We start from the raw sequence: 12695 nt of genomic DNA, 5'->3' as shown, positions 1-12695 counted from the left end.
CCAAACAACTTAAACAATAACAAGGTAGACAAAAACAACTCAATACTCATAAAATCAGTATCCCTAACCACATGTTACTATCTTCAAAAGCCAAGCAACAACATCCATTATGCACATACATCATTCGACTTACCAAGCATGTATTGCCTACATGTTTTTATTCTATAACTTTACTAAAACAAAATCACAAATATATAACATCAAGTCTCCTATTCACATGTTACTAGCATATCAACATTATAAAATCTCTTCCATCATACAACATGCTTTATCCGAAATCATATTATCATGCAACAATTATTCATCTTTTTCCACCAATTATTCATGCTCTTACTCAAACTTTCAGCTATATAAACTCGTACAACACTACAAACAACATATATATATATATATATATATATATATATATATACACACACACACACACACACACACACACACACACACACACACACACACACACATAACTCTATGTATAACTCAAACCAAACAAATTTTCTTTCCGTATTTCTATAATGTCATATCGTAAAACAACTATCATGCTTTCAATCAATAACTTACGAAATCACATTATCACCATCTTTTTCTACACATTCCCCATTCTCCACATACAGACATCCACTGATTCATGCCACACATCACTATATAGGTACACAATTCACAAGATAAACACATAGCGATCCCGACTCATATCCCATGGTGACCGGTTCAAAATTGTAGGGCAAGTTCGCGACTTTAGGACGTCTCCCAAGTCTTTGCATTAGCTCCTACAACTTCTACCCGGGTTCATTTTAGTTTGACTCCCTATGTTCATTTGATTCATTGGAGACAGGTTTTGAGATCGTCGCTCTGATACCACTTTGTGACACCCTCATACTCCAAGTGCCTTACCAGGACCACCCAGGTATAGGAACGTCACCATCTCGGTTACCCGAGGCAATGATATTCATAAGACAATAAAGAAACGTACTTTAAAAGTAAATATAATTTAATTGATTACATGACCAAAACCAAAACTGTTAAGCTGAAATACAAGGTTCTCATACGATCTACTGATAAAACTATCAAAGCTATAAACATCGTCAGGCACAGCGGAAGACTTCTAACTGCCACGTGATGACTCATCCCAGCTATCCCATACGCATCATATCATACCTGCTTAATAACTGCTCACCATCCCCGAATGGATCACCACAGTTTTTAAAACATTGAAACGAGGTCAGTACTAATTACACAATCAAAGCCACACTGAAACAATCATACAAACAACTCACACACAATCCCAGTCTCCATCTCCAATCACCTCATAACTGACTACACACTAAAGTGTGTAGCCCCGCTGAGTACCCATCGCAATGATACTCCTCGCCGCCGCTGGGGACCGCAACCGTTCCCACCTAAGCCCCGCTCATCTTCATTGAGCGATAAACCCATGTTCATTAATGTGCACATCCCTTCTGTGGCGGGTTCCACAGAAGGCGAATCAAGGGCGTGAAGCCACTCCCGCAAGTGACTCCACTCAGCCAGGGATGCACCCCTAAGAACACAGACAGCCAAACAGTAACCACAATACAAAATCAACAACCGTCTGAATCAATCAACAATATGAAATCACAACCGTCTGAATCAATCAACAATCACTAACTACAGCACAATCACCATACACATCATGTAACTAATACTGAGTAGGGAAACCCTACCTGGGAAGCAATCACAGACTCAGACGATCTAAGCAGCTACTCAGAATCTCTCCTCAACAAAGCCTTCTCATATACATATATACATACAAATACTACCTTAATCATACAATCATAAAAACCCCCAAATCCCCAAATTAGGGTTTAACCAAAATCAAAGAAACAATATAAAAATCATACTAGGAGCTTACCCAAAATACGACGGTCTCAACGGCGTAAAGAACTTAACCATCCGACGACTCTAGCCATTAGGATTTGCCAACAATGCGACGAGAGAGAACTACGTAACTTCTTTTTCTTTTGAACGGTTTAGAAAGGTGAAAAGTGATTAAAGAAAATGACGGAAGCCTTTTATATTAATCTCCCGTTATTAGCAAAACCCGTCAAAACAAACCCGTAAAACACACTTACTCGATCGAGTAAGGCACTTACTCGATCGAGTACCCAACTCGATCGAGTACCCAACCTACTCGATCGAGTACCCTACAGGCAGACTACTGTTTTGCGTCAAAAACTACTTACTAGACAGAGTAAGCCCCACTCGATAAAGTACCCATAGACTCATAAAATCGTAGTATTACACCTCTAGGCTAACGTTTGAAATCGACCTCCGAGAGGAGGAGTGGGATGACCCGGAATACGATGAGTGCTTAGTGACCTTGACCAATTACTTGACCACCTTGGAAAAATGCATGTTTTTGGGGTAGTTAGGTGTTGAGTTAGGGATTCCGACCTTCGAACCCGAGAGGGGGGTTGGTGGGTAGAGCTAGTGTCCTATTATGAGCCCGAGAGAGAGTTAGTAGGCGAATTAGAGCCATCTCCTCCTTGCCTTTCTACCCCTTAAGATTAGCCTAGGGAATTGCTATGTGGAATTACGAATTGTTGTGGGAGAACCGAGTTCTAGCCTTTCCTATCATTTGATTAACTCTTAATCTCTTTTAGCTTGATTTTACTAGTCTTGTTTAATTGCCTCTTTATTTGCTAGTTTAGTGTTAGATTACTACCATTACCCTATTATCGTTTGACTTAGCTAAACTAGGGAATTAGAACGATTAGTAGTTTACCAACTCCTTGTGGGACCGACCCTCAAAAGTGTACAACGACAAATTGTGCACTTGCGAGGTTTAATTTGATAACCATCAAGTTTTTGGCGCCGTTGCCGAGGAGTTCGGCTAGATATTAATCGTTTTCATTCTAGTTTAGACTAGGTCCTTTGTTACTAATCCTTTATTTTAAGTGCTTAGGTCTTTTGCATGAGTAGGCGACAAAAACGAGGTCAACCAACATATCCTATTGATCTTGAAATTGAGGCTACGGCAAGAAGACTTAATTCTCTAAGAAAAAGGGGTTTTCTAGACACACCACCGGTAGAAGAAAGCGATCGATAAGAAACTATTGAAGAATTTGAGAACCCTTTTGGAGTATTAGGAGAATCTAACATCATGGGTGATCCGGTTCCTATGAGGGATAATTTGGCTCCGAAGAAGGTGGTGAACCCAAGTATTGTCAAGCCACCTATTCAAGCCAACAACTTTGATGTGAAGGCTACTTTGTTACAACTAGTCCAAGGAAACCAATTCGGAGGGGGAGCTACCGAAAACCCCAACGAACATCTCAATGAATTCTTGGATAGTTGTGACATGTTCAAAGCAAATGGAGTGTCGGAGGATACCATCCGCCTTAGGCTCTTCCCTTACTCCTTAAGGGGGAGTGCCAAGGAGTGGCTGAAGAGTTGTGAGCCCGATTCTCTTCGGACTTGGGATGATGTCTCCAAGGCCTTCTTAAATAAGTACTTCCCACCACAAAGAACCGCAAGAATCAAGAGTGAGCTTCAAGGCTTCACTCAACAAGATGATGAGACCCTTTACGAAGCATGGGAAAGGTATAAGGGACTCCAAAGGTTGTGTCCTCATCACGGGATTGGAGATGATGAGTTGATCAACAACTTTTATGAGGGGTTGAGCAATGAAATGAAAATGAACCTAGATTCCAGCTCGGGAAAAGGGGCATTAGACAAAATTGATCACAAGACGGCCAAGGAGCTTATTGAGGAAATGGCTTCCCGAACTTTTCATTGGAATAATGATAGGCACAAGAGGAAGGGAAAGTCAACCATTGAGTCGGCCAACAATGTTGAGGTTAAGGAGTTAATAGAAGAGCTCAAGCAACAAGTTGCCTTGATGGCAACACATCTAGCAACTCTTCTTCTATTAGGAACCAAGTTTATAGTTGTGAAATTTGTGGAGATCAAGGACATCCACCAAATAAGTGTCCTTTGATGGTACGAGAGGGGAGTTGTATGTAGCAAGTGAATGGAGTGTGGGAATCAAGCCCGACAAAGCAAGCATTAAACAACAACCAATACCACCCCGGAATGAGAGCCCACCCAAATTTTTCCTACGGCTCACAAAATGTCCAAAACCCCATTTTCCAACAAAAATCACAACAACCAAACTTTCAAGCTCAAAAGCCAAATACAACATTCAACCAAGGTCCACCGGGTTTCCAAGGAAGATCCTTCCAACCAAGACAACAATTCCAACCACCCAATCAACCAAACAACCCACCATTCCAACAAAATTCCCAACCATTCCAACAAAATTCTCAACCCTTCCAACAATCCACCCAACCAAAGTCAAACATGGAGCTCATTATGGAGCAATTGATGAATTCTCAAAACGAACTCGTCAACACTCAAACACAATTCATCACTCATTCCAATCAAAAACAAGAGGAGACAACCTCCTCCATCAACCAACTTAGAACCCAAATGCAAGCCTCTCAAAGAATGACGGACAATCAAATCTACCAATTGGCTTCTCAAGTGAGTCAATTACAAGCCTCAAGTGGGAAATTCCCGGGTAAAACCGAGGAGAATCCGAAAACCATAAATGCTATTCATTTGAGGAGTGGGAGAGAGTTAGAGGACCGGGTATTCATCAAGAGAAGAAAGTGTAACAAACCGGATGTTGTGGTTGAACCACCCAAGGTGGTTGAAGAAAAAGAGGTTGAAGATGATCTTGTGGAAGTTGTTGTGGAGACTCCCATGCTTGTTGATGAGTCCACTAAGGTTGTTGATGAACCTACCAAAATTGTTGAAGAACCCAAGGAACGAGTTGTGAGAACATATGTGATAGAGAGAGCTCATGATGAAAGGTGTGAACATCACCATGCCTTTCATTGATGCCATCCAGGAGATACCCGCATATGGAAAATTCTTAAAGGAGTTGATTTCCAACAAAAATTCCTTGAGTCCAAGTACAACGGTGAATTTATCCAAGGAATGTAGTGCCATACTAATGAATGAGTTACCCCAAAAGCTTGAAGATCCGGGGAGTTTTTCCATACCATGTACCATCGGGACCGTTCAAATAGAGAGAGCTCTATGTGACTTGGGGACAAGCATTAGCCTCATGCCTCTCAAAATTTTCAAGAAATTGAAAGATTATTAGCTTTTACCAACTAGAGTTTCTTTATAACTTGCGGATAGATCGGTGAGGTATCCAATTGGCCTTGTGGAAGATGTACCACTCAGGGAAAGCTTGTGATACCTTGCGACTTCTATGTGATGGATATTCCCGAGGATTCCAAAACTCCAATCATCCTAGGTCGCCCTTTCCTTGCTACGGGGAGTTTCTTGATTGATGTGAAAAATGGCAAACTATCTCTTCAAGTTGGTGATAACAAGGTAGAATTCTCGTTGGAAAATTCCATGAAATCTTCTTCTATGAGTGACTCTTGTTGTAGAGTGGATGTATTAGAGGATTGCTTGAATGAGAATAATCTTGAGCCTTCATATTTGGACTCATTAGAAGTTTGCCTAACTAAGGAGGAAAATGGAGGTGATCTTGTGTTGAGAGTTGATGCTAAAGGAGATTTGAGTGAAAATGACTCAAGAGAAGATAAATTTGAAGATCAAATTAATGATGAGATTGAATCATTCTTGAACTCTCCGGATTCATTTAATCTAAGCTCTTTAGAAGATGCATCTTGGTTAGATGACTCTTCAAACGATTCTTGGGAAGCTCAAGTTGATGCCTTAGAGATGGCTCTTAATGGAAGTGGAATGGAGTATACTAAGAGTTGTGAGGAAGATGAACTTGACCCTCTCATATGGGACACTTATGAAGACTCCTTGCAAAATGATAAGTCTGGGGAGGGAAGTTATGAAGAGCTTGGTGCCCCTATTTGGGATGTTTATGATAATGAGGAAGACTCCCCACTACCACCTCCTTTCGAAATCTTTGAAGAAGAAGTGCTTGTCAATGACAAGCGTGAGGAAGAAGAAAAAAGTTGGGAAATGGAGGTTGATGAATTCGAAATTGCCATTCTTGGAGAGTTGAGAATCCATGACAAGAACTACGATCTTGGTAGTTTTGACAATAGTTTGGAAGAAATTGAGGGTCTTCTCTTCGGAAATGGTTCGATTCACATGGAGAGTCAAATTGAATGTGATATGAATGGTAGCAATTTGAACCTCAAAGATAAGAAGTTGACTCCTCCACTTTCTTTTCTCCACCATTTCCCTTGTCTCGAAGACCATGTGGACATTCCCTCTCTTTATGAAGTTTATGAGATTCCGTCGCTTTCTCCTTCTAGCTACTACATTGAAATGGAGGATCCTAGGAACAATACCGAGAGGAGCAAGTGGAAGAACGGGAAGAAGCGTTGGAAGAGAAGTCGAGTGAGGATTACTATGGCATGGCACTACTTGTGTCTAGTTGAGGGTTTTTCTAGAAGCTTTGACCGTCTCCTTCGTGCCTTGAGTGACATGGATCACGCTACTTGGGAATTAAATTAACAATTTTGGATGAGAGGTTTGGTGGAGTCCTTTAAGAACCACCATATTGTTAGTATTCTCTTCCCTTGCTTTATTTATGTTTTGCTTGCATTTGCATTTAATTTACTTAATCGAATAGGAGTTAATCTAAATTAGCTATCTTTGCATTCATGTAGTGTAGTTTGCATTGTCCTTTAAATTTAGCATATAGAATAATTCATGTATTACATTCATTAACCAAAAACCACTAAAAATTTAAAAAATTTAAAAATTCTTCAAAAGCATGTATTTTATTTCGAAATTTCCTCCACGCATTTATTTCCATTTGAAATATGTAAATAAATAAGTGTGGGGAGGAAATTCCATCATTTAAAAATACCAAAAACATGTTATTTATTTTCAAATATTCAAAAAAATCAAAAACATGTTCTTACATTTTGGAAAATTCAAAAACCAACAAAAATATGTTATTTATTTTTCCTATTCTCTCCCTATACTTTGTTCCATTGGGGACAATGTAAATTTCAAGTGTGGGGAGGGAAATATCCACTTTGTGCATATTGTTAATATTTGTATATATCCACTTGCATATATTTGAAAAAAAAATATTCAAAAATGACTAAAAATTGAAAAAATTACAAAAAAAAATTGCATTGTATATAAATGTTTTGTCTAACCTTTGGCATAGCGCATTGACCATTTGAGGCAAAGAGGAGCTAGAAGACCGCTTGGTATAATCCTTCCTATCTCTTACTCCTTTCACTATTCTTTCTTTTTGGTATCTTGAATATTTTGAAGGAGAATGGGAATTTTGTTGCCTTGGGTGTCTCCTTGGGAGACCTGTGGATTGTTTGGTATTGATGTGTGCTGCTAGGATTAGACATTGGTTGCACGTTTATTTTCATGTTCTTTCGATTTTCCCATGCATTTTGTCACATGTGCATATGTGTTGTTGTTAGACTTAGTTCCACTTAGTTTGTAAATGTTTTGCATAAGCATGGTCGAGGAAGGGAACTAAGTACCCCCCATGATGAGTTATATTTCCAATTGTGCCTTTCCCCTCCCCGTGGCTTGCACCCGTGACCTCTTAGTTAGCCGAGGGAGGTGAGCTTGGCCAATGAGTTTAGACCGATCTTGTGAGACCTCGGGCCGTAGACTAGACCTAGGGCTCGACTTAGCCACTCAAAGGTAAGGGTAGAGCCTACTAGGGTGGGTACATTCATACCCCACCCTCATCTAGGTTTGAGAGTAGGCCTCCTCGCGAGGCGTGTCACATCAAGACGCATAGGTGTGTCATTTCGTCCTTAGACCGTGAATTGCATTTCATTTTTGTGCACATGTTATGAAACAAAATCCGTTTGTATGAACCTCACATAGCCAAATTAGCTTAGTTTCGTCCCCTGCATTGATTTCCTCTTTTGATTCACCCCTCTGAGCCTTGGCCTATTCCTTTTGGCATACCCACTAAAAGAGCTACATCCCAAAAACGCCCCTCCTTGATCAAGAATGGGTCGTGATTTGTAGAAGTGTCTAGGTGGTGAATTCGGAATTTAGTGATGGACGAAGTACAAGTCCATTGGGTCAAAATTTAGTCTACATTTAGTGTTGTATATAAATAAGAGGTTGAAATATTGTAATGAAAAACAAAATAGAAAAGTGAAAAAAAAATGAAAAAGTTTTGAAAAATCCAAAAAGAATGAGTTACTTGTGTTGTATATATGTTGTCAAGAAAATAAAAAGGCAAGCAACACCCCTCCTCATCAATAAACGGGGTAGAAAAAGCCGTTGCTAAATAAAGGGGTAATTTGATGTTTTTCCAAAATGAGTCGGGTTTATACATTTTTTGCATGACTTGGAAAACCGAGTCGTTGTTAGGGTGTAGACGTTACCATTTGTTGAAATAAGAGAAGTACTTTTGAATTTTTCCAATTTGATTTGGGTTTATGCAATTTTTGCATAATTTTGATAATCAATTTTATGTTACGGCATAGACGTGTCTCATGTGTTGCAATAAGAAGTGGGAGGAGTGATGAGTTGGCAATTCTTGATTTGGACTCCACATATCCAAACGGTGCTTGCACCAATCCCGTTTTGTCCTACTCCCTAGCCCCATTACAACCCTTATTTCATATTGTGTACATTGTACCATTGTTTGCATTTCATTGGATATAGGACGGTCTTACACATTAGATTGCAGGCACGTTTTCGCTAGTCGAGTTAGGAGAGTGATTTTGGTTACTATTTGTCACAAAAATCACCTTGTTCTTTCATTGAGTGACGAGTGAAAACCGTGAGGATGTCGTTGCCTAGGTTACCATAGTCATGGGTCCCATGGTTGAATCTCGTGTCGGTTTTGTAATTCTCGGTGGACTTGCCTATTTCCCCTTACCCCACTCTTGAATGTGTTTCTTGAGCATTGGTCACGCTAAGGGTTGCTTGAGCCATGCTTAGGGGGTTGGCACCTCCGTTGGAACTTCTGAGACGGTACTCCCGACCAAGACCGTGTTTTGTTGCTTGAAAATCCGGCCACTTAGATGAGGAAAGTGGACCATTTCTGTTAGATGCATTCTATTGCTTGATTATGTGCCTTAATGATGGATGCATCACAATTTTGTAGCAAGACCCAACTTGCCTTGCAATAGGGCACTTTCCCCTCATGAGTGTCAAATTGTGAGTTGAAGGGGCGTTGAGTGCGCTAATACTCAATCGGATTATGCAGTAGAATAATTAAGTGGTGCTTATATTGTGCATTCACTTTAGGATTAGAGTTTTGACTTGTATTGCATTTTGATCATACTTGAGCTTACTCGAGGACGAGTAAGGGTTTAGTGTGGGGAGATTTGATAACTACGTTATCGCCCCTTCATTCGTGTCAAAAATCCTTGCTTTAGTCCTAATTTTGGTGCATTTAATTGATAATTACTCGAGTTCATGATTAATTTGCCTAAATGAGTCTCACCGGATTATTTGCTAAGCTTTTTGTAGTATTGCACGCTTCCCCATGCAAAACCGATCAACATTTGGTAGCCAAGGATCAAGATTAGCCTTGTCGGTGTATCTCCTTCCCCTAGCCAGTGTATTGTGCTCAGGCGCGGTGCAACTCAAGGGTAGCCGGTGTATCTCATTTAGCCTTGTCGGTGTATCTCCTTCCCCTAACCTGTGCATTGTGATCAGGAGCAGTGTAATTTTGGTCAGCCGGTGTAACTTTGTGAGCGGACGGTGTAACTTTCCTCCAACCGGTGTAACTAAGGGGCGGGCGGTGTATCGATACACCGGCTGGGAATAGTAACCGGGCTATTTTTGAGAATTGTTTGTATTTTGATGTTTTTAAGCCCATGATATATATAGAAAAGGGGTAACCTTCTAAGAACGACTTTCATTACACTTGTTTTTGGATCAAAAATTGGGTAGGTATAGAAAATTGGGAAGAACATTGGATCTCACTTGTTCTTAGATTTTGAGAAGAAATCAATTCAATCAAGTTATTTCCTTTCTTCTTTGTTGGTATATCTCCTTTTCTCATATTTATTTCCTTGTTTTAGTTGTTAATTTCATGTTTCCTTAGTTTATGCTTCCCTTTTTTTTTTTTGAATATTTACCTTACTTGTGGTTAAAGTTACTTCCTTTTTGCTTAATTCCACTTAGTTAAGGCTTAGTTGGTTAAATATCATCTTCCTTGTTGTCAATTGCATGCTTAATAGTAGAAATCCTTATCTCATAATGTTTATTGTTAAAGTCACCACCTTTAGTAGTTTCCTTGTTAAAATAACCATGAATAGTGAGTAGTCTTTTACTAGGACTCGGTTTGACCCGACATGAGTAATTTCACTAATTGATTCTCATAAAGGCTAATTGTTGGGGGAAATTGGTGAGGGTAGTTTAGAGGAATGACATGGTTTATGGATTAATTTTGGGTAGTGTCGATTTGTAACCCTTGTCCACCAACGAGAGTTGGTTAAGTTGTAAATTGGATACCCGGAAATTGGTCTTATCACTAACCTAGGTTGAGACCGAAAGGGAGAACCAAGGGAGGGTACCTCTAGGCTAGCGTTTGAAATCGACCTCCGAGAGGAGGAGTGGGATGACCCGGAATACGATGAGTGCTTAGTGACCTTGACCAATTACTTGACCACCTTGGAAAAATGCATGTTTTTGGGGTAGTTAGGTGTTGAGTTAGGGATTCCGACCTTCAAACCCGAGAGGGGGGTTGGTGGGTAGAGCTAGTGTCCTATTATGATCCCGAGAGGGAGTTAGTAGGCGAATTAGAGCCATCTCCTCCTTGCCTTTCTACCCCTTAAGATTAGCCTAGGGAATTGCTATGTGGAATTACGAATTGTTGTGGGAGAACCGAGTTCTAGCCTTTCCTATCATTTGATTAACTCTTAATCTCTTTCAGCTTGATTTTACTTGTCTTGTTTAATTGCCTCTTTATTTGCTAGTTTAGTGTTATATTACTATCATTACCCTATTATCGTTTGACTTAGCTAAACTAGGGAATTAGAACGATTAGTAGTCTACCAACTCCTTGTGGGATCGACCCTCAAAAGTGTACAACGACAAATCGTGCACTTGCGAGGTTTAATTTGATAACCATCACCCTCCAATATGAAAAAACAAAGAATTAGGACGTAAAAAGTAATTAATATATATACAAATCTTGCAATATATTATGAAGTAACATCTTGCAGGTAGAAGATGAAATATAGCCACAAGGGAACGAAGAAGACTTACCATCGATTAAAAAAAAAACCCTAATCTTATTATTAATGATGAGTTATCCAAATCCTTTCTTCCTGATTGTTCAATGCTACGGTCATTGTTTTCTGAAAAATCAAAAAACATATATAATTAGATTTCATAATATAAAAGTATATTAGGTGTAACAAAATTAACGTGATGCATCACAACAGAAATTAAGTTCATGTTCAATTAATTTATGGGGATGGGGATATTGAAAGGCTAATGGAGACATTCGTCATTTGGTTTATATACTAATATTTTCTAGTCCCAAATTCTAATCAATTGGCTTGCATAAAAGATAACCGTAATAGAATTCTATTAGCTTCACAATTTATCTATACGGTTGCTTATGATGTGATAAAGTTTGTTCTTCTCCAATTATTAATTTTAATTATTAAATTACATCTTGATCATTATCTCTAAGTTAAAAATAATTTAGGAAGTTCTGAAAAGTTAGACTCTTTATAATCGCTCGAAAAAAAGCGTCTTGTAATAATATAGATAGATAGATAGATAGATAGATATATAGATTAGGGAGGATTTTTTCATACTATTAAACTTTCCAACGTTTCTTTTGTTCTTACTTTTGGATCGGAAACTTTGTAGTTCTTCCCTATTATTTGGTAATCAATTTCCTTTCATTCTCCCTTTAATTCTTATTCTTAATTTCTCTTGTTTAATTTATTTCCTCTGCTTTCTATTATTGCAAGTTTTATGCTAGATGTTATTTATATCTCGTTATTATGTTTAATTCAAACTTTATCATTATTGTTGAGTTTATCGTTTCAATTATGCGTAACTAAAGTTCACTTGCTAGGATTAGGAAAGTCATGGTTATAAGACGGTTTTAATTAGGTTATTAGGTCTGGCATTAATATATATCTGTGTTGTTAATTGTAGCATCTAATTGCATTAATTGGTTAAGTCGACGTAATTGATTATTTGACACGGGAAACTTTGACCTAGATTGAGAGATTGGAAGAAGTTAGACATGGTACAAACAATAGACCATCCTAATTAGAGCGAAAGCTAAATTAGTACTCTAGGGCGAATAGCGGACCGGAAGGACCTTTTCATTACCCCTCAGACCGTGTTTATGTTGACCGTTGACCTTACCTTTGATCGTTGTTGACCATGGTAAACCAAAATCCTAACCCTTTTCTTTCTATTATTTGAAATCCTTTTTCTACATTTATTCCTCTTTACTTGTTATTTTAGTTGATAGACAAAAAAAATCAACCCCCAAAATTTGTGAATCAGACGGACTTATAATTAGCAAATAGAACACAATTGTCTCCCTGTGGATACGATCCCGACTTCCTCTACTACATTAATTTTAACATGTCACCAGTTTGGACCACTTTTTTAACACCCTAGTTTTGATTGACGTAGGATACACAATACATTTTCCATAAAGTCATTGTTATGTCATCTATCTCTCCTTTAATATGAGAGAGTTCAAATGAATTCTTAATTAG

At 38.7% G+C, this 12695-nt stretch overlaps 1 non-coding gene across 1 annotated transcript; it reads right to left on the bottom strand.

Moving 5' to 3' along the window:
- Nucleotides 1-3511: 3511 nt before the first annotated feature.
- LOC141619690 (small nucleolar RNA R71) lies at nucleotides 3512-3618 on the bottom strand. Its single transcript, XR_012531784.1, has one exon. It is a non-coding gene; the product is annotated as a small nucleolar RNA R71 (small nucleolar RNA).
- Nucleotides 3619-12695: the final 9077 nt, after the last annotated feature.

The sequence above is a fragment of the Silene latifolia genome, chromosome 1 (genome assembly GCF_048544455.1).
Source record: "Silene latifolia isolate original U9 population chromosome 1, ASM4854445v1, whole genome shotgun sequence".
Taxonomy (NCBI): domain Eukaryota; kingdom Viridiplantae; phylum Streptophyta; class Magnoliopsida; order Caryophyllales; family Caryophyllaceae; genus Silene; species Silene latifolia.
The sequence above is the reverse complement of the archived record's forward strand: the minus strand, read 5'-3'. Positions and strand labels throughout refer to the sequence as shown.